The 23,226-nt window shown below is 39.6% G+C and overlaps 1 protein-coding gene across 9 annotated transcripts in view; it reads right to left on the bottom strand.

Annotated features, from left to right (window-relative positions):
- ptprt (protein tyrosine phosphatase receptor type T) overlaps positions 1-23,226 on the bottom strand; it is a 448,077-nt gene that overhangs the window by 226,833 nt on the left and 198,018 nt on the right. The window lies entirely within an intron of this gene.

The following is a 23,226-nucleotide window of genomic DNA, read 5'->3' as shown; positions in this document are numbered from 1 at the left end:
TCCTTAGCATTCACTCCCCAAGTCTCTGAAGAGGAATGGGACACTGATTTTTATCAAAGATACTCTCTCACTTGGTGTTTTGATGAAAGTGATGGAGAGTTGTGTCCAAAATCTACTGGAGGTGTTTGACTGTGCTGAGATCTGGTGCATGCAAAGTTCTTAGGAGATATACCTGTACTGTTCTCTTGGTGGAGCATGTCGAAGGATGACTCATCGACCACTTTTTTCCATACCCCAGTAGACCAGTGCCTATTGTTTTTGCACCACTGAATTCTCCAGTGTGCCTTTGTCTTTAAAATGAGGGTTTATGCTCTCCAACCCGATGATAACCTGATTTTCTAAGTGTTGACTTTCCGATCACATCCAGCCGTGACATTCTCGCTGATCTGAGGAAAAGCTGCTTCTGTTTTTTGTTGTTTTTTTTTAACTGCTGACCGCAATTTCCGACCCTGTGAACTGATGTTTTCCCACTGATCTAAATGTAAATGGCACAATTCCTTAAGAAGCAAGCTGAGAAGTCTTCATGACTCCAAGAATCCAACAGTGAATCCTCTTTGAAGTCATGTACATATTTTCCACTTGGCATCTTGACAGAAAATCTCAAAGGGCATGATTGGTTCTTAACTGCTTAACTGTAGCATGCATTGTTCAGTTTCTCAAACAGATTTTTCCTCTAATTTGTCACCCATCTTCATATTGGCTAATTGCACAAAACCAATTTCCTCATATTGTACAGGAGCAGAAATGTGTCATTTAACAGATTCAGATTTTTTTTTTTTTGTCCTTTTAATCCACTGATAGTAGCTTTGTTTTTCTGCCATGGGTATCAAAACTCTGATGTGATATGAAGGCTGCAAACAGATTTGCAGGTTCCAACCTGTGATGTGTTAATTAACGGACAGTCTGTACGACCACTAGGCCGTGCTGCGACATTACAGAAAAGCTCAGATTTCAAAAAGAAAAAAAGGAATTACCACAGAAGCTCCTGTATTAATCCGCAGCAGACGTCTGGAGTGGCTATCTCTGCTTTTGCCATATGTTATCCACACACACACAAAATCATCACTCCCCATCACTCCAGAGGCCGTTACATTGACTTGCATTGATTTTCTAGAGATTTAACCATCACCACGAGCTTTTCCTTGGGGGCTCATTTGTTGTCGGCCCCGAAAAAGTAGCAAAGTAAACAGATTTATGTCCCCACAAACCAAAAAATGCTTTAACTTACAGGCACAAGCAGCAACAGGCTCCCACCGGTTCCCCCGTTACGCCCACACAGCATAACAGCGGCACACACACACAAAGCCTCACAGCACTGTTGCAGCCATATGTTGGGCTCTCCTTCCCAGGTTTGTGTACCACGACTGCCTGCACACTAACAAGCTCGTTCAAACCCATCTTTCCGTCTGCCTAATTAGTTTCTATCAGCTAACGATGGCAACCGAAACAGGTCACTACATAATTAGAGAAGCTATAATAAAATGTACTTTTGCAGTGAAATAATAAAAAAAAAAACTTTATTCACACTTAGGGTGATCTCTAAAAAAATGAAGAAAAAAAAAACACCTACACAGAAGGAATGAGTTCTGGCACTGATGTAGAAACTCATTTATTATGTCTGATAATTGTTGGAAGAACATCTCGGCTAATGAATTAATGACATTTGAGAGTTGTTCTGTTGTTCAAAAACGAAGAATTCTGAGGCAGGATTTTATCCGCTGAGATTTAGAATGTGAAGTTTTTAAACTCATTAAACCTTTACAGTTAGACCCAAGAGAAAAATAACCAAATTTCTTCTGTTTTTTACTGTCTTTGAGCAGCTAAATTCATCCATGGGCTGTCATTTATTCCACAACGCCTTAATATTTCACTAAAGCTTCGTGCCATGACCGCTGTTCATCATCTAAAGCACAGAATTTTAGTATAGGTTAAATTATGATTTAAATTAAGTCCAGTTTTACAAGCGAATCACGTTTCATCTTTGATTTTTTGAATCTTTTCTACATAACATAACCTGTTTTAAAATCAATTCAGTCGTCACTAATCAGGTTGTTGTCGAAACTTGGAACTGCCGGCCAAATTGAGACCTCCTATGATGATAAACTAAGACTTAAAAAGGGACTTTATCCTTGTTTTAGACGCAAAAGACTGAGTATGAATGCAGCTGAGCGCATTATAAGATTGTTCAAACAAGCTACTTACTGCAAACCTAAGATCAGCCCGATCAGACTAGATTAGACAACGGCACCGTGGATTAGCCATCTAAGAGGCCATCGGAGACGAGAAATTAGGGATTCTCTTGTCGGTGTGTGTCTACCAAGCAATGCACAAAGATTTGGAGGCATTAAATCTAAAGGAAAGATTATTTCAAAAACAATAAGTTCCCACATACATCTTTCTTACACACTTTTTTTAGTATACTTGGAATAAGTTTTTCCTGACATCTTTCCGAAGTTGCTACAGTTGTTGGTGTAGATTTAGAGTGTTTCAGTGTTTTCTGTTTCTTCATGTAATCCCAGACTGACAACCATCTGCTGCAGGTTTCCTTCTTGTTCTTGTGGCTAAACACAGATTTTTATGACTTTGGTTGTTTGCATTTAATAAGAATCGAAACATATAAAGAGCCTAAAGCTTTTGCACACCACCGTATGTGAATGCATGTGCATGGGGTATCTGCAAACTGAGCGCACTGCAAGAAGAGTGTGTGCATGTTTGTGAGCTTGGGTGCAGATTTCCGACTCCCCAGGGTGCTTTATGGTTTAAGGAGTCTCTGTTTCTACTTAAAAAGGCCAAATCCTATGAAGTAATCTACTATTCCTGGATAAGACTGTGGCAGACTGACATTTGGCAGCCAAGAAAGCTGCGGGGGGTTAGTAATATATCCAACGTATAACCCAATCCTCAGGTCACAGCAGCAGGCAGCGATGCTTTCACACGGCTCACATACTGTCCAAAGAAAACAGAGCTTCGCTGCATCCGACTGATGCTGATGGACCGACGGGCTCTGCTTGCTCTGTCTCCATTTTATTAGAATAGACTCTGCAGGCCGTTATGCAGCAATTAGGGTGGAAAATAAAGCCCATTTGATGAGCGGATCTCACATGTAATTATCATTTGTCTACCTGTTTGTCAGCAGCAGGACATTTTACAAAGTTTTTAATGGATTTTCATATATTGTGAGGGGAAGCTGGTGAACCACAGGTGTTGTCAGACAATATTGGATTTCTGTTACTGGACTTAGGCTCAAGAAGCTACAGTATACAGTTAAATAGTACGTTTGTGTCAACATGAAAGCCTATCCAGCTGCAATACAGAAAATAATTTCTTTACCCCCTGATTGTACACATTTTTGTAAAAGAAATTCCAGTACACTGCAAAAACGCCGAGTCTGTTTGTCTTATTTTTAGTCAAAATGTCTCATCCCACTTGATTTAAGATACATTTATTTAACAAGTGAAATTTCAGTAAGATAGAGGGACTTGCTTTAAGACAATGCATCTTAAATATCTTGTTAAGTCAAACAATCTTGAAATTATCTTGTTTTAACCCTCATGTCGTCGTGCGGGTCAAATTGACCCATTTAAAGTTTAAAAATTTGTAAGAAAATATATATATATTTTCACAGTGAAAACTTCCACATTTTCAAAATTTTTTGGTGGGGAAAAAAAAGAAGTGAAAAAAAATGTCTTTTTAAGAACATTCACCAAAAAAATCAACCAAAATCCAGCGAAATTCGCTGGATTTTGGTTGATTTTTTTGGTGAATGTTCTTAAAGAAAATGAGAAGTTTTACCGATAAATATGGAATCACTTTAGATATTTTTAGGATTTTTGGGGGGAAAGATTTTTATTCATTGTTTGAAAATATTTAAAATTTAATTTTTTTTTATTTTTTAAATTTTTATTTCTTTCCAAATTTGGGGATTTTTTAAAAAAATATAACTTTGAAGGAATTTTCTTCCTGAAGATTTTGCAAATTTTTATAAATTTGGGTAATTTTTTTGCTGAATTTTTGGATTTTTTTCAGACAAGGCAACAGTATTTTTGGTGCCATAAATGAGGATGACAACAGGGTTAAGACGCCTAAGCCTGACAATCCTGGTTAAATAGAGCTTAAAATAAGTTTCCCCAGCTAATTTTAAGATCTCAATATTCTAAATATCATATCTTATTTCAAAAAATCTTACCAAGCCATTTTTCACTTGTTCTATTGGCAGATTTTTTCACTTATTTCAAGGTAAAACGTCTTTGAAATAAGTTATTTTTTTCTTGAGAGGGGCATTTTTTCCAGTGTAGGAGACAGAAACTTCAAAAACAAACAAAAAAAAGGTCCCGCTTTCAGAATTATCCTCCTCCAGAGAACAAATGTGAACAAACCTATAATTATGCACACTTAAGCAGATCAAGTGATGTACCTATAATAAATGCATGCGCCGTAATTCCTCAATTACGGAGGCATAAGCGCTCATCAGTGAGCCGGTGAGGGAATGAAATAACCGGTTTTGCCCGAGAATGGCAACGTCTCACTGCAGCGACGCATGCTCCCGCGAAGACTCAAACCTCGTTAGCTAAATCAAATCTAGAGTTCTGCGGAGAAACGGGCCAAAAAAGCAGCCAAACAACCCCCTCCCCCACCGACAAACCACCCACTTAATCCAGCAGTCTTGCAGTTGGGTATGAGGGAAGCTAATCTTGTAGATAATCTGACTTCTGCTAGATTTAGATCCCGTTTGAACAGATTGTTAATTTCTACTTTGAAAAACAGAGGAAGATTCAATAAAATGAGTCCACCGGTCAGCTACCACCTGCAAAATTAAGTGTTGCTTTGGCATTACTGCAAAATCCTGACTCTCTGACTCTCAGCAGCCAAATTGCGCTTCCATCTGTGTCTCCACTCTTTCAAGGTTAAAAACCCTTAAAGCGTTTTTGAGAACTGCCGAGGGAGGAAAAGATGGAAAGAAGAATGACTGGAAAAGAAGTCGAGAAAGAGAGAGAGGCCGGGAGGAAGAGAGCAGGGGAGGTTATTTGAATTATAACTTTGTTTACATCATTAAGGTGATGACGGTGTCTCCCAGGCTGCCCTTGGTCATGACAAATGCCAGATTCGCCACACCATCCATCTGATTTATCCTCCCTTCCTTCTCTCCCCTCTTTTCTTATTCCACATCCACACGACGTCTAAATTCTTCCATCAACTTCAATCTGCGCATCAACTCTGGATCTCCGACCTCCGTGTCGGAGAGCGAGAACGACGCAGGATGAAAGGACGGAATTTCAAGTCTAAACAAGTAGAGAGAAAGAAAAAAAAAGCTTGAAGGGAGAAGAAGAGCTGATGTCCAATTATGAGAGAGCTTCAAGTGGAGAGGGGTGAAGGGTTATCGCCTGGAGTAACCAGTGAATGGAAAAATGCACCGCTTGACAGATGGAGGGAAAAAATAGAGGTCGGTTATGTATGCATGGAGGATGAACAATCATATACCTCCGCAGGGAAACAGAGCCAGCACCGGGCAATGCTTTTCTACCCTCATTAATCAGCACTGGTCAAGGGTTGGCATGTTAGCTATCACACACTGTGAAAGGGCACTGTAGATGGCACAGCTGGCGCACAATGTGACAAGGCCAGACAGCGAGGCATGCTGCAGCCAGATGAGGACTCCCTCTCCCCAACGGTGGAACCAGGGAAGTGGTCCTTGATAGAAGAAGGACAGCAGAGGCTGCATCTGGCCCAAGATTTTTATAGCTGCTACTGCTGCAAAACAACAAACTACAGCCAGCACTCGACTGTCTACACTCAGATGTTTGGGCTCAATGAGCAAAAAAAAAAACAATTTGCATCAAGCATCAATCAAGATGTTCAACCGACTAAGTATATTGAGTTGGGAGAAGGTGTTTTTAATTACTGCTTTCTCAATAAATAAAATTAAATAAATACATTTTGAGAGACTAAACAAAAATCAGAAACTTAAATCAAGCAGATTTGGTTCATTTACTTGAATTTTTATTTTTGTTTTTATTTTAAATCAGTTAACGCAGAAATTTTAGTTCAGTTTACACATAATATTAAGTTGGTGTAATTACCAATATTATTATGTCAATTTAACTTATGAACATGTCACCAATTTTGCCTCTGTGACACCTTTTTTTTTTTTATTATAAGTATATCTTTAATTTTTAGCCCTGTTTCTGCCTTAGCTGCATACAGCTGCTGTATAGTGAATTTCCCTGGTGAGGAATCAAAGTATCTTATCGTATCTTGAACAGTTTGTCTTGATCAAAAAAATTTGGATTTTTGCCTCGTAATTTTGCATTTAAAGCTCGTGTCCGGAGTTTCCGTTTGTTTTCAATTTATGTATCATTGTTTAACAAAGCTTAAATGTGTTAGTCTAGTTCGATACTATAATATAATGTTAGTATGACACGATATGAAAATTTATTCATGAGCTCCGCCTTCCTCTCATAGACCCCCATGTTATTCCAAAAAGCGCCGGTCGCTGCCGACCAATCAAGTTCGAGCTTCAGCTTTGTCATGCTGTCAATCAACGGTTACGCGCACAGCAAGCAAGCCCATGCAGAGGCGGGCGAGCTACGCACTACGCAACCGCGCGCACATTTGTTTTGCTTGTGGAGGAGAGAGCATCAGGGCTCAGCAACTTCCAGAAAAGTTACCAATCCCACGGCTTGTCAGGCCAAGAGACTGCAGGACGTTTTTTGGCTCGGGGTGCTCGCGTCGCTCCCCGACCACGGTCTCCATAACCCGCCTGACGGCTTCGTTTAGATGCCCGACCTCTGGAGGAAGATGTTGGGGCGTCTGGGACATACTCTTCGTCAGAGGAGTCATGCAATTCTGAACTCTAGATAGAAATAAAGAAACAATGTAACACATATACACGCGTAAATGCACTAAGTTTGATAAACAACGTCATCGAGAGGGATACACGAGTGTAATCACATCTTGAAACTTTACTCGTTCGTCCGAGCAGATTCATGTTATTTTGGTATTAGGACAAGTTAGACTCAATACAGCATTCTAATGTAATTTCTTTATTATTTACTAAATGTACTAAAAGTAGAAGAGGGGAAAACAGCAAAACAGGCAAGATGCTGCAGCACTCCGGGCACTCCTCTCATGTACTGCGCGCGTGCACAAATAAAGGGGCGAAATCAGAGGGAGGGTATGGAGGTATTTCAGGTGCAAAATGTTTGAGCACCTGTAACATCAAATTTGTAGTTGTGTACATTGAATTTGTATGTGTACATTGAATTTGTATGTGTATCAGCAAATCTGATTTCCCAAACTCTATGAGTTGTGTACTTGTAAAATAATTTTTTGTATGTGTCGATTTTTTTTCTTCCCACAAATACAACACAAAAATACACATTCACAAATCGTAATTACAGGTGCACAAATCACATTTACAGGTGTACAAATCATATTTACAGGTGTACAAATCCTTCTCTACAAGTCACATATTTCAACACTGACACGCTCACATTTTGCACCTATTGTTGCAGCACACTAAGTGCAAAACATACTTGTGCACCTGTATTGTAAGAAGTGAAGTTGAGGTGAGAATTTGAATATGTGCAAATCTGAATGTGAACTTGTGCATTAAGTATGTGAAATAATTTACCACGAAAATACACAAATTGCTACTTACAACCACTCGAATCCTCCCCACGAGTCACACATTCTCTGTTTTCTACAGGTGCAAATCCGAAATCTACAGGTGCAAATCCGAAATCTACAGGTGCAAATCAGAAATCTACAGGTGCAAATCAGAAATCGTACTTCCAGTCCCGCTGAGATATTTGGTGCAAAACTACAAAACGATCCGATCTGTGTATAAATTCTATGCTCTGAGATTGACAGACTTTTCGGCCAGTCAGGGAGACGCTTTGCCCGCCCAGCCAATCAGAGGTTTTTATTCCATCTGAGGTCGCTTTACCGACTTCCGGGTGTGGAATTTCACGATGGAGAGAGTGTAGGCCAGGGGGTCGGCAAGTAGATGTTTGTAAACAATCGAACAGCGGGCCAACCTGCGGGCGGGTGCGGGGCTGGCGATACCGTGAGCAGCGGAGCTTCTACAGCTGATCGCCGCTGCTTGGGACACACGTCTCTGATCACAGATGTATTAAAAATGACTCCCGAGACACACACATGTTTTGCACACGCTGTTGCTCAGTGAAATCTGGCTGGTACAACTGTGTCCGACCAGTAGTGCAAACGCGGAAATGCCCGGCAGCAGCCGACAACGCGAGTTTCGTGTTGTGGTGACGGACTGGCTTGGCTCCATGCCAAATCAAATTTTCAAAATCATCTGACGGGCCAGTTTTGGCCCGCGGGCCGCCAGTCGCCAACCACTGGTGTAGGCTTTGATTTCAATATACTAAGAGGAATGGATAAGTTATTTGAGTCATTGGGAAATGCGCATTATAGAGATTAGAGCAGACCAGCCGTCCAAAACAAGAACTCCCTACACTCTCTCCACCGTGAAATTCCACACCCGGAAGTCGGTAAAGCGACCTCAGACGGAATGAAAACCTCTGATTGGCTGGGCGGGCAAAGCGTCTCCCTGACTGGTCGAAAAGTCTGTCAATCTCAGTGCATAGAATTTATACACAGATCGGCTCGTTTTGTAGTTTTGCACCAAATATCTCAGCGGGACCAGAAGTACGATTTCTGATTTGCACCTGTACATTTCTGATTGGTACCTGTAGATTTCGGATTTGCACCTGTAGAAAACAGAGAATGTGTGACTCGTGGGGAGGATTCGAGTGGTTGTAAGTAGCAATTTGTGTATTTTCGTGGTAAATTATTTCACATACTTATTGCACAAGTTCACATTCAGATTTGCACATATTCAAATTCTCACCTCAACTTCACTTCTTACAATACAGGTGCACAAGTATGTTTTGCACTTAGTGTGCTGCAACAATAGGTGCAAAATGTGAGCGTGTCAGTGTTGAAATATGTGACTTGTAGAGAAGGATTTGTACACCTGTAAATATGATTTGTACACCTGTAAATGTGATTTGTGCACCTGTAATTACGATTTGTGAATGTGTATTTTTGTGTTGTATTTGTAGGAAGAAAAAAAATCGACACATACAAAAAATTATTTTACAAGTACACAACTCATAGAGTGTGGGAAATCAGATTTGCTGATACACATACAAATTCAATGTACACATACAAATTCAATGTACACAACTACAAATTTGATGTTACAGGTGCTCAAACATTTTGCACCTGAAATACCTCCATTGGAGGGTGGGACCAACAGTGTTTTGGGAGACGCTGCGATTCAAACTCCGGACACGAGCTTTAAAGTGGAGAAAAACTAAATTATCAAGCCAATTTAATATTAATCAGAGTTTAAATTGAGCGCAGTATTAAGCTGGCATAATTAAACAACTTTATTCCATCAACAGAACTCAAAATTATGTTTGCAACTTAAACGATTTATCTAATCATTACCAGTGGTAACAAGTTCCCTGAGTGTACTGTGCAGTTTCCTGAGGCACTACTACTGAAGCATCAAACAGACTTTGTAGAAGTTACCACAGTGCCTTCTCATGCTGATGCCGATTAAGCTAATGCTGGAGCTTTTGATTGCACCAAACTGAGATGATCCAGGTGGAAATTACTTGTCTGTTCTTGTTAAATGCACTAAAAACTGGAAAGACAATGGAAGATGGGAATGAAAGCTCATCCCTGCAGCATGCTAAGGATGAAACAATACTGTGTGTTAAATGTATAATAACCAAACGCGAGCCCTTTAGCGCTGGGACCGACTGTTCTACAACTGCAGGCTGAACTGTCTGTGATCATCTACACAACGGCGGCTAACAAGCGGTGGATAGTGCTAATTCCCCGCTGATTTGACCCGAGGTAGAGATAAAGTTGTTTTGCCTGTCTTTGAAAGTACTTAAGGGCCTATTGGATGTTTTGGCAGGTAGATATCTAGTTCAGGCGAGGGCCTAGTGAGGCATTGTGTTTTGGGATGCCTTCCTGAATCTGATGAATGAGCAGCAGAAATGGAGCCATTAATCCAAAGACTTTGGGGAGCCATTCCAGAGAGGAGAGAGGAGGAGAGGAAGAGGAGGAGTGGAAATCAATCTTTCTGCCTCCCGACGCTCCCCGTCCTCCTCTATGTTGCTCTCCTCTTCCTTTTGTTTTTCATCTTATTCCATTCCCGTCTTCTATTTTTTTCCCTCGTTCTCTCTTGGTCAGTTTAATTGCCTTCCAATTTTCCTTTTGATATTGTTTTCTCCGTTTGTCGGTTTCATTTTTTTCTCCAACCCTCATCATTCTGCCTCTTGAGCTACTTCCCTCACATTGCTTTTCTTAGTCACTTTGCTCTCATTTGTGCAACCGATTTAGCTGCAACATTCTAGTTTAAACTTGTGCATTCTGAGTAAGCTTATTCATGCATAATGCAGTATGTTGCACCAATAATACAGTACATGCATTACAAAATATAGAAAAAAGGAAGATGTCGAGGAGAAATATGCATACCGAAGAATTCACAATAGCTGTGCATGAGCTTTGCTGTAGTCACAGTTAGTAAAGTATTTAGCCAGGCAGGCAGCTTAGCAGCTCAGCTAGCAGCTCGGCTAGCGAAAAGTATGGGGCAGCTGGCCCCCCCGCGTCAAAGTCCGCCCTAACGTGCTTTTTGCCCCACACTGACCAGCTCAGATAGTCTCAATGAGTGTCCCACAACATACTAGAGATAAGAAGTGAACGAAAACCTCCACATTACCTGGCGATTGCTCTTTGTTGTGGTCTGTACCCAAATCTCAGGCCGCTAGAAAGCAAATCTCGTTCTGAAATTGGGCGAGAGCTCGCGCCGAAACCGGTGTTTTGGCACGAGCTAGCCTTTTCGCAAGCCGAGCTGCTAGCTGAACTGCTAAGCTGCCTGCCTGGCTAAATACTGGAGCTATGTCAAAAATTCATTTCTCCATCACTCACATGTATGAAATTACATATGGAAACAGACCCCAGGTTGAAAAAAAACGAAATTCCCCTTTAAGGCAACAAAAACTATCGTTAAGGTGTAGAAACGGGAAATTCTGGATTTGTATTAGTGCAGATGATTGATTGTATGTACTTTGTATTACTGCAACATCTATACCAAGTTCTGCTTTTGTGTTATTTATTACATTTAGTCAGAATCTGCTCACAGAAAATTAACTTTTCGAGAATCAATGCCTTGTTTCATGCAGCCTGAACTAAAAGGATTGCAATTATTCTTCTGCAGAGGGCGGTAGAAATTATAAAAAGACAGAATTGAAATTGCTAGGAAAATGTACATCAAATTTGAGTGTTCTTCAAATTGTATTATTTTTACACATTTCAGGATGTGAATTATCTTAAGTTTGTGAAAGATCACGTACTTGTTGCAGCTCTCTGTATTCTGCGCACTCGTTATGCATTATCTCCTTCTCCAAAGAAGAAACTTGGAAGTTCATAGGGAAAAAAATTGACTGAATGTGTCCACGCCTAGATAAATTGTCCTGGAAAAGTGTATCGTTCAAAAAACAAAACAAAAAACAAAACAATATATTTGTAGCTTATTGTATTTCCACTAAATTATATGAAGATGCTTTAAGCAAAGATCAACCTAAACTCACTGGATTGCAGATGTTTTCTATGCGACACATTTGGTAGCTCAAGATTACAAAAAGAACGACAGTGTATTCCTGAACTTGTATCGTATTTTGTCATTTAACTTGAAGTGCTGAATGATTTTAGGCATCTTGCTTTATATATAATTAAAGAAAGGCGTTGACTGGATGTTTTCACATTCAAAAGAATGTCATGCATTTTGTTAGCCGAGCCGCGCTAGACAATCTACGGCAACGAATTTAATTCACTGCCAGGGTGGGTCTAGTTACCCTCCATAAGGCTCGTGGCTGGATACTCCTAAAACTGGCCGGACGAATCACCATGAAGTGTAGAGTCAGAAGGCGGGCGTAACGAAGTGACGACAGAGGCGTGACGATTCTGACAGAAACAACCGGCGCACAATAAACAGTTATCTTTCGACTAAAATTCAACTTGAAAGATAAACAAAGGACGGCACTGAAGTGTTTCATTGAGAAGAAAGATGTATTTGGACTTATGCCTACGGGATATGACAAATCCTTAATATACCAGTTGGCTCCGTGGCTCCGCTGGTTGGGAAGCTAATGGGACTTAGCCACAATCCACCGGTGCTCTAGGAACTACGTCAGGCTATTCGTTGCGTTGATTGGTTGTAAACCTACCCAATTGCTGCAGAGGGATTTGATAGACAACCTTTTAGCCCGCCTCCCTCCCTGTCGAGCTTCCCTCGACCCTTGTGCCTTCAGAACATGGGTCTAGCGCGGCTAGGCTAGCATTTTGTAGTAACCACAAGTCATGGGAAAATGCCAATTTGTCACATGTACTTTTCATATTTTGCACTCAAATTTTGCACAAGAAACAATCGCCGACTCAAACGTCAGGTGATGCTTTGGACACTCACGCTCCGACAGCTGTTCGCTCTCCACTTCCGACACAAATAGCAGGTATTCTTCAAAACCCGACCTCACTGGCATCGTACACATGACCTAACAGTGTGTGCTGCTTATTGCTATTGTGTTGTTAAAAGAGAGCCTCTCTGCTGCTCTTCCCCTCTGTCTGGGCTTTATTTTTGTGTGTGTTTTTTGATTCTCTTTCCTTATTCATAAAGTCCTCGAAGGCAAAGACACAAAAAATGAGAGTGAAAGAAGAGTCGGTGTCAGGGAGAAAAACACAAAGAGCTTCCCTCTGGGAGAAGCATGGAAGGGACAACTTTGTGTTTCAGGCTTCTGTGTGTTTGCATGTCTGAAATTGTATGTGTGTGTGTGTGTGTGTGTGTGTGTGTCTGTGTCTGTGTTTGTATGTAAGCGTGAAGAGGAATTACATATTACTAAAACTACACTGGCCAAAGGGTAGAAACACAATTAATACTAGAGATCCTAACCAGCTCCCACTGCTGCAACACAAACACACACTCAGAGACACACATATACACACTCACAGACACACACACACCTGAGGCTTTTATAGCTTCAGAATTAGCTGCGTGACCGTTGATATGTTGTAGACGCTGCACTTTTAATCTGCATCCTCACGGCAGGGAAAATAACAGCCTAACCTCTACCTAAACACACACACAAACACACACACACACACACACAGAGAAAGAGAGAGAGAGAGGCGAGTCCTCCCGTGAAGATGACCCTCGGAGGCAAAGAAGCAAGATCAGACGAAAACCCTCGCGGAGGCTTTTCCCCTCCGTGGATTTAACAAGTGCGTTTGCAAGTTTGTGTGTATTTGCGTGCATGTGTGTGTTTGTGTGAAGGGTTTCACTGCACTGTCCAAACTGAAGCACCTTTTTTCATATAAATAGCACGTATGACCCATCATATAGAAAAGTACCGCGTCAAAGCTCTTCAAGATGCGCTTCGATTCATCTCATTAATGAAAAGAAAAAAAGTGAAGCATGTGTGTCACATTTCACCTCTGAAGTACCATCATCAAAATACCGCCCTCTTCATCACGACAGCGTTCAGAATGTCATTAAAATGGCTCATTGCCACCACATACGCACTCAAAAAACACGCTTCTTTTCAAAGAAGAAATGTCCAAAAAAATGCCAAATTTCTACACACACATACATGCAGAAAAACACACTTGACGCGCACAAAAGCAGACGAGGCGACACCCTGTTGCTCGGCATCTCAGATAAATTGGATTAAACCAACTCATAGCAGATGCCTTTTAGTGGGTTTTAATTACGCTTCCCTGCACGGGACAAGAGTTGAAGCATAACTTCTAACATCTGACTCAATGGCAGAACTCCTTGAAACTTTACGGCCGTTTACAATAAAGATTTTATGAAGACTTAAAGATTTAAAGTCTTAAAAGCAACTCGCAAGCAAAAAATTCTCTATCGAGCCAAAGAACAGCCAATAAATGAAGCATATATGAGCACATTTATGCCAATTTAATACAGCTTTTACTTCTTTGGTTGTCGTCTCTACAAAAGAAACTATTGCAGGGCCGACGTTTGTTCTGTCAAGCACCTCTTAACCTGTTTTCCACTCAGAAAAAAAAAGATTGAATCCCCTCCAGCTTTTTAAGTTTCTCTTCTATAGAAAACCCTGACCTCTTACCTATTTTAAGAGAGAACACAAAGCTTTATTGATTTCTATTGGAGTCCAAAATGAAAAAAAAAAGCAGCACATCATACTGGAGTGGCGGAATGATTGCGGTGCTGCTGCATCTCTTCGTCGGTTAGCGCTGTAATCCCTCAGCAGGACCGATCCGGGATGAATGTAAATTGTGATATCAAGAAGAAGAAGAAGACGAAGGAGGAGAGGGATGCTCAGAGCCAAAACGATGCAGTAATGTAATTCAAAATGGAGCAGAAAGGAAATCTATTTCGAATCCTGCTTTATTAATACCATCAGTGCCTACAGGCAGGGAAGGGACAATTGAGTTGTAGCAATTTGCAGAATGAGAGGCCGGATAGGGGAGAGAGAACGGGAGATGAAGAGAGAAAAGAGAGGAAAAAGAGGAGAGAGAAACAAAACAATGAAGGTACAAAAGGAAAGCGGAAATAAATAAGAGAGATGTAGAGTCGATGAAAGAAAAGGGCGGAGAATAAGCCAAGAGTGACGTACAGAAAGCGATAAAGAGGAACAGACAGAATCAGAGAGCTCAAGGGGGCGAGAGGAAGATTTAAAGCAGTGACATAATGAGCCAATTGATGGCGAGGCCTGGGGTTAAGCACCTGAAGCCGGCCAGTAATTGGCTGAGAATGACAGAGTGACAGGCAGAGAGATACAGGCTGCGACCTGGAAGGAGAGAGGAAGAGATAGAGGCTACGTGGAGGGAGGCACCGAATGTGTTCATCTTCTGATAAAAAAGAATGAAAGAAAAAGATGCCATTGTGTCGGGGAAAGCGGTGGAAAGGATGAGAAATGCTGGAGGGCCTGAAGAGACGCACGAGTACAGCTGCTCGCTACAATAATGTCACTCAGCCAATTATTTTCCCCCCTAACAGTCGGATTAAATTATAAAGAGAAAACGTCTTCTCCTCCTCGAGAGAGTTGGAGATGCTTTGTCGGTGATACCTCCAGTGGGTCCGGTGTTATCTTTGAGGATGGATCTGTGGTTTTTTGGGTTTTTTTTTTAAAGCCTTTTCCCTTGATCATTAAAGTGAGATTCCTTGCAGGTCTTTTCAGAGCCGAGCTTTGATGGGACACAGATCCAATCCTAGTGACACGTCTGAGAGTTTTTAGCAATTTTGTCTGTTGTTCAGTTTTGCAAAACATTATCTGTGTCCCCTGTTGATCTTGTGTTCCGTTGCTCTGCTGAAGTTTTGGCGTTCATCGTGCCAACATTATCTAAACTGCTCATCTAAATGAAGACAGATTGTTATAATAATGAGAAGTTGTATTCAAATGTTGGTTGCAATGCGTTATTTTATCATAAAACAGATAACAATAGCTGTGTCTCCACATTGTCACTGCTAGTGTATTAAGAGCCAGACTAAATTTCTTCAATATTGACCAAAAAAGTCTTTAAATGAACTATAAGACTGATCAGGAGACAGTTTTTCTCGTCATTTTAGCCATCGGAAAACTGTCTTACCGCCACTGATCACCACTGTCAACATGGTTTCCCAAATCAGCTTCCAGACTCATCACGACACTTGACCTGCTCTCTATTGTCTCCTACTGTTCCCCTCCCAGTTTTAGAAAATCACTTAAAATCACTCAAATTGGATTAAAGCAACCACAAAAAGATGTTAAGCAACCAAATGTGGTGCAAAATAAATAGTAAAGAGTCATAATACAACCACAAAATAATATAAAATGACCAAAATGAAATGCAAACAAGCACAAAACATGTAAAATAACCAAAAATGTATGGAATATGTTGACAAAAACAATCTCATGCGACACTAAGCAAATTCAAAACAACAGAAGAACGACACATAATCAAAATTATATGCAAATAACTGCAAGAAACATGTAAAACAAGCAAATGCGATGCAAACTTAAGACTAAACAATCACAATGTAACCACAAAACAAAGTAAAAATTTGCTCAATTGAATGCAAACAACCACAAAAAGATGTGAAAGTGCAAAAGTGTTAGTTTTTCTAGACATTTTAACCATCAAAAATAGTTTTATACTGTTGTTCTGATCACCAGTCTCCCAAAAAGTATGCTCCTGTACAGGTAAACTGCATTTTCATTCATGTTTTAAAGATGATGTCAGTTCTAATGAGTTAAGTTTTTGTAACATTTCAGATCAACAGGCCTTTGACATTTTTTGTGTTGCTTTACTCTCACTATTTTCCAGTCAACAAATCATATAATAAATGTGATGCTATTCACCAAACTTTGAACCAAAAAAAATGGAGGAAAAGCTTCAATCATGTAATGAAAAGACTGTATTTTACCCAAAAACAAAGTCACATTGGAGTCAGACCTGAACCAATCTTTTCAACATGTAAAGGTGTCTAACAAAGCATGATCATGTCATGTAGTTCTTGTACTTGAACTGAACCAGAAACAGCTGAAAAACTAAAGTTACCAGTGATAGTAATAAAACTTAATTCTGGCAGTGATTTGTTCTCATCCATCATGGGACGTGAACACCGGTCTTCTGGGTGAAAGTTACTTTGGTAACCCAAAAAATGGAGGAAAAGTTTCAAACACATGGTAAAAGGATCATATTTTAGCCCAAGCCCTGACATTTTTCTAAACCCTCATCAAGTAGTTTTGGTGCCTCAGCTTAACCAAACTTCTAAGTCTTTACCAAACCATGATACTTTTCTCAGTCAAACCACGTAGATGTGGTGAAAACCAGAAAATGACTGAAAATTCAAAGTAAAAATCAACATTAAACTTAATTCTAAGAATGACCGTGTCTCATCATTTACAAGATGGAAACTGGTCACCTTGGTGATCCAAAAAAAAATGGAGGAGAAGCTTCAAACATGTTGGGAAAAGGTCATAATTTAGCACAAATCAAGCTATTCTTCTCAACCAACTTCAAACCTGTAGCACCTACACTGACTTTAGCTCCTAATAAGTAGTTATTGTGAAAGTGTCGACCAAACTGCTATTTTCCCAAGCCTAACCACATATTTGTCATGAAAATTGAACCTAAACGAGTGAAAATGAAACACTTGACATGAACCCTGGTCTCCTGTGGGAGCACCACCCCCTTCTTATGCAGACTTTGTAAATCAGAATCCTTTTCGCTCATCTCACAGGTGTAAAAAAAATCCACCGTGTTTCAGAAATAAATTACTTTATTATTTTTTCTTTCGAAACATAACTAAGAACGTAGTTTAGTTGTATAGGAACATGACTTTGTGGAGACATGGCTGCTATTCTCAGCTCAATAACGCAGAATTAAACACTCCTGTTGAAATTATCACTGAAACACATGTTGAAATCAAGCCACAGCTACTGTACCAATTTACCGCTGGCTCTAAAGACTGCCAGATTTGTACTGTAAATTGCAGGCACAATTACAAGGGTCAAGAAAAAGAGTTTTTCCTCATTAATTTGAAGAAGACTCTGCGACAGCCAGTACTGCATATCTGTGAGGCAGGGTTAAGGAAAGCTACGCTGCTAAAATTAAACACGGTAAAGAGAAGCAACTGTCTGGCTGCAGCACAGGAATGGAAGGAAATGTTAGCAAATTACCTGTCAAGGCATGTTAATGTTCTTATTTGGATTCTCTGGCTACATCCTCAAGTCACGCCAAGCTAACTACTGTCACTGCAGACCTTCCTGTCAACAAGGTTTCCCAGTTCTGCAATAAAACTCATCACTTCACTTGACCTGCTCCCCATTATCTCCCACTGTTCACCTTCCAGTCTTCGACAATCACTTAAAATGACCCAAAAATGAAGAAAAACGACCACGGAACCTTGTAAAACAACCAAATGTGACACAAATGTATAGAAAACAACCACAAAACAATGCAAAAGGACCAAAATTAAATCCAAACAAGCACAAAAGATGTAAAATAACCAAAATGTGATGCAAAAATAAAGACAAAACAATCTATAACAATGGAAATAAATTGCAAATCTTTAAAACAACCAAAATTAGATGCAAACAACCACAAAGGATGCACAATCGTATCTAAAAGTGATGCAAAAATTATCACAAAACAACTTAAAATGACCAAAAATGAAAGAATAAAGGACCACAAAAACATGTTAAACAACCAAATGTGACAAAAAAAATGCTCAGTGACAGCAACACTAGCATAAAACAATCAAAATAAAATGCAAATGACCGTGACAAGATGTAAAACAACCAAATTGGAGCTTTTACCACTACAACCTGTCTGCTTTTTCCATGTGTCAGTATTCCAGACGAGTACATATAGGAGGTATTAACCATAACAGCTGATTTCTCATGGAAAGATGAGCTGATTTTATGTTTCTCATGGGTTGCCCCGACTGAAATTAATAATATTTAAGCTTAAAAGGTGAGAATGAAACAATCATCTCTTCTATTTTCCAAAATCGCATCATTAATAAAACAGTTATTGTGGCCTTAGACCTGTCTGACTTCAAGTTGCAGGAAAATAGTAAAGAAGCCAAAAGGGAAAAAAATCCTTCAGAGAGAGCAGTAACAAGCAGAGGATTTCATTTGGGAAATGGTCTTAACCAGAATTGAAAAAGGTGATGAGTTTAAATTGGCTCGGAGAGGTCACGTCAGAGAAAAAACACGGAGGTCACGGGCAAAAGTTTGGATGTGAAGTCTCGTACTTTGCCGTTATTAGGAAAGAAAATTGAGAAATATCTCACATTCTTTCATAAGTGGTTCAGTGTGTGTTGAAGAGGAAGAAATATTCACCCTAAATGAACCACGGAGCTCCTGTCAAAATATTAGAATAATAAACCTTTTACTAAACTGGGCTGTTTTTTGGCCTTTATATGTACACTACCAATCAAAAGTTTGGGGTCACCCACATAATTTCATGTTTTCCATGAAAACTCACACCTTTTTTCATGTGCTAACACAACTGCACAAGGGTTTTCTAATCATCAATGAGCCTTTCAACACCATTAGCTAACACAATGTAGCATTAGAACACAGGAGTGATGGTTGATGGAAATGTTCCTCTGTACCCCTATGGAGATATTCCATTAAAAACCAGCTGTTTCCAGCTAGAATAGCCATTTACCACTTTAACAATGTCTACACTGCATTTCTGATTAATTTAATGTTATGTTCATTGAAGAAAAACTGCTTTTCTTTCAAAAAAAGGGCATTACTAAGTGACCACCAACTTTTGAACGGCAGTGTATATACTTGCATCCACATAACACATTATGATTTGTGCATCACATTCACGTTATACTGTATCAGAAAGCACAAAACAATAAATATTTTATGCTACAGCTACTATAAATTGGACCATTTTGCAACATAAGCTGCCAGCAAGCGATTATGCATTCATTAACACATGTGGAAGCTTCTCCAAGTTCCCTCGTCTTTTCCACAGGTGAGATAAGAGCTTCTTGACAGAGTGCATTAAAGTGATCTGCACTAAAGCTCCACAGTCGCTGATCTGCTGCAGACACTTTAATTATCACGGCGCGTTATGCAGGAGAACAAACAGCTTGAACTGGAAACTCGTGGTCATCCTTTATGGCGGCTGCAGCAGCAACATACATAAAACATATTTCACTTCATCAGTGGAAAGCAAAGCAGTTTTTGCTCTCACTTCATAAAACCCTCTCATACTTCAAGCTTAATTACTACTAAAAGGCTGATGTGATTGGGTTTCCCACCATGAATGCAGCCATTTGATGCTTTTACACAAAAAAAGAAGAAAAAAAAGCACAAACGCGACGGCTTGCTTTGGCTGAAATGTCTGTTTTTCAATGTTTTCCTTGCAGCTGAGCGGCAAAAAAACACAGAAAAGCCTTTTCAAAGTTTAAGGCCACAGCGTGTTTCTTTCCCTTTAATGAGTTATTTTGTTTCTTTGTCCGTCTGCAGATCGAAGAGACAAGAGGAGAGGACTTGTTTGGCTTTATGCTGAGATGCTCCTTTTCCAAATGTCACAACACTGGCGCCGCATCGAGCGAGGCATCTTACCCTCCACCCACTGTGTCTTTGTGGCTGTCGGCGTGTTCATCAATCGCCTGTAAGTGCTGTGAATGTATACCTGTGTGTGCCACCGAGTCTGAAGCCGAAGACCATTTGACTCTTTGTGCTTTCATATGTGCGTGTGTGTGTGTGTGTGTGTGCGCCTTTGGTTTGTGTTTGTAGATGAGTGCTAAGTGCCAGTGATTTTTATCCTGTCCACCACCTTAATGGGGGAGTATTGACGGGCGTCCCACGACACGGCTTGGGAACACAGACGGCAGAGTGGGACTTATTGAATCCTGCTTTTCTTGAACCGAAAAGCTTGTATGGTTGAATTAACAGCAGGGATTCTGTAATCAGCTTTTTAATGCTCACATGCAAATGTTAAAGCAAAAACTGAAATCTCAACAGCTAACGTCCTCGTCAGGGTGTGCACTGCAAAATCTCACCGTCTTACCAAGTCTATTTGTCTTATTCTTAGTCGAAATGTCTTATTCCACTTGATTTAAGATAAATTCACTTAGCAAGTGACATTTTAGCGAGATGGAGGGACTTGTTTTAAGACAACGCGTTTTAAACATCTTGTTAAGTCAAAGAATTTTGAAATTATCTTATTTTAACCCTCGTGTCGTCCTGAGGGTCAAATTGACTTGTTTTAAAGTTTAAAAATGTGGATAAAAAATAAAATTTCACAGTGAAAAGTTACACATTTTCAAAATTTTGGGGGAAATTTTTGAACAGTTTTTAATGGGGAAAAAAATAAATGTTAAAAAAAATGTTTCCTTGAGAACATTCAGAAAAAAAATCAACCAAAATCCAGCAAATTTTGCTGGATTTTGATTGATTTTTTTCTGAATGTTCTCAAAGAAATTATGAAAAGTTTTACTGATATATATGTAATCGCTTTAGATATTTTTATGATGTTTTAGAAGACTTTTATTCATTTTTTAAAATAATTACAATTTTAAAGTTTTTATTTTTTAAATTGTTTTCACTTCTTGCAAAATTTGGGGATTTTTTTAAAAAAATAAAACTTTTCAGGGATACTTTTAATGAATTTGCTTCCCAAAGATTTTGCAAATTTTTATAAATTTGGGGAAATTTTTTGCTGAATTTTTGGATTTTTTTCAGACAAGGCAACAATATTTTTTGGTGCCATAAATGAGGACAACAGGAGGGTTAGGACACCTAAGCTTGACAGCCCCGGTAAAATGTAGCTTAAAATAAGTTTTCCAGTTAATTTTAAGATCTTCTTCTAAATGTCTTATTTCAATAAATCTTGCCAAGCCATTTTTCACTTGTTCTACTGGCAGTTTTTTTCAGTTATTTCAAGGTAAAAGTTGCTTGAAATAAGTTTGTTTTGTTTGTTTTTAGAGGAGCATTTTTTCCAGTGTGTCGGTTTCTTGAAAAGCCGGTTTTAGCCCAGTCATACTTCCACTACCCCCGTTCTATGCTGTACTTTTTAATACTCTTTTTTACCATAAATATCAGCACAACTTTGTACCAGATTACTTCTGCACGATTTGCACGCCTCTTTGCACATCAGTTTTCCTACTTTTCTTAAATCTAACATGAAATCCTGGTTACTGGAGAGCTGGTGTTGGTCAAAAGATGGAGTTCTTGGTAATTCAACAGGTATAGTCATGGAATATTTGATAACAAAACCCTAAACAAAACATTATTAGGTGTCTCAAAAATGAAAATAATCATATTAACAGTGAATCATCAGGAGTAATGAAAACCAATAAACTAAGACTTTGTAGTTCAGCGTCTACCTTAAGAGGAAACACAGACATGCATGATATTATATATATTTTTTACATGATTTGAATGTTTCTTTGCCTGTTTTTTTGCACATTAGTTGCCTTTTTTTTTTCTTAAATGTGACGTCTAAGCTATTGGATATGTTGAATTTCTTCAAAGGGTCAAATAAAGTATCTTTCTTTCCATTTCTATCAATCCATTCATTCATCCATTCCATAACAGACTGAAGGTCTGAATGGCGGTCATGTGACCCACTAGTGCTCGCCCATTGGCTAGCCACTAGGTGGTCACATGACAGTCGCTTTTGCTTCAGGCCTGTAGAGGCGTCGGACCAAGATGGCGGCTCGGTCGCAAACTTTCTTATCATGAAAACTGTTTAGCAGAAAATATTTCTGAAAGCTGTTGAATCGATCCTGGTTTTAGTTCAGCGAAGGCAAGTTTAGATGTTCTCTGAAAGTTTCACAAGGTGTCGGATAGCCATTCCCCGCACCAAATTTGCATAAGGTACAAGTCAAACTACTTTATGCAAATGAACCAAGGGGCGAAAAGTCGCAACGCAGCTTGAAAAGCACCGCAACACAACCAGAATGCAGCGTGGTGCGTTTCACATAGACAATGAATGACGTGTGAGAAATGGACGGCTCCTGTGGACACCTACCATTAATTTAAGTGCAGATAAGATTGTGGAGTGAATCCATGTCTTTGGTGTCACTATCTGCTCTTTGCATAATGGCCATCTGCCCCACTCATTCATCCAATGCAGTTATTAAATGTACTGCTTCATCCATTGATAAAACTTATTACTTCTGAATATAATCCAGCCAGTGACTATATTTCTTCCATAACATAATCAGAGAAACTAATAAATGTAAGTTCTAGCAGACAAAGTCGCCGTGTAGATTGGTTTCAGCTTTGGCATTCTGACATCTGTTCCTCCTTGTATTTTACAGATCACTTCCTAATTAAATTCTCAAATAATGTGCTTAGATTTCTCTCAAATTTAATTTCCCCACCGCTCCAAAAACTCATTGGCGAAACATATGTTAGTGTGTCACAGTATATATCAACAGATGACAGAAGATGGTGAAAGGCTGTAAGCTCATTTTACACATCCCCACAGTTACTCATCATAAAGTTCAACCTTGATGCTACAGATAACATCTCAATCGAACGGATTGTTTTGCTACTTTGAAGAGGTCTGTGCTGTATGCAAATCTTGAACTCTGTTGTCAGAGCTGATGAATGAATATGGCCTGTTCATATTATTGAACGCCTTCACGAGGCAGTGGGCGAGCTTTCATAAAAGCTCAACAAA

This window comes from Acanthochromis polyacanthus, chromosome 5 (genome assembly GCF_021347895.1).
Source record: "Acanthochromis polyacanthus isolate Apoly-LR-REF ecotype Palm Island chromosome 5, KAUST_Apoly_ChrSc, whole genome shotgun sequence".
Taxonomy (NCBI): domain Eukaryota; kingdom Metazoa; phylum Chordata; class Actinopteri; family Pomacentridae; genus Acanthochromis; species Acanthochromis polyacanthus.
The sequence above is the reverse complement of the archived record's forward strand: the minus strand, read 5'-3'. Positions and strand labels throughout refer to the sequence as shown.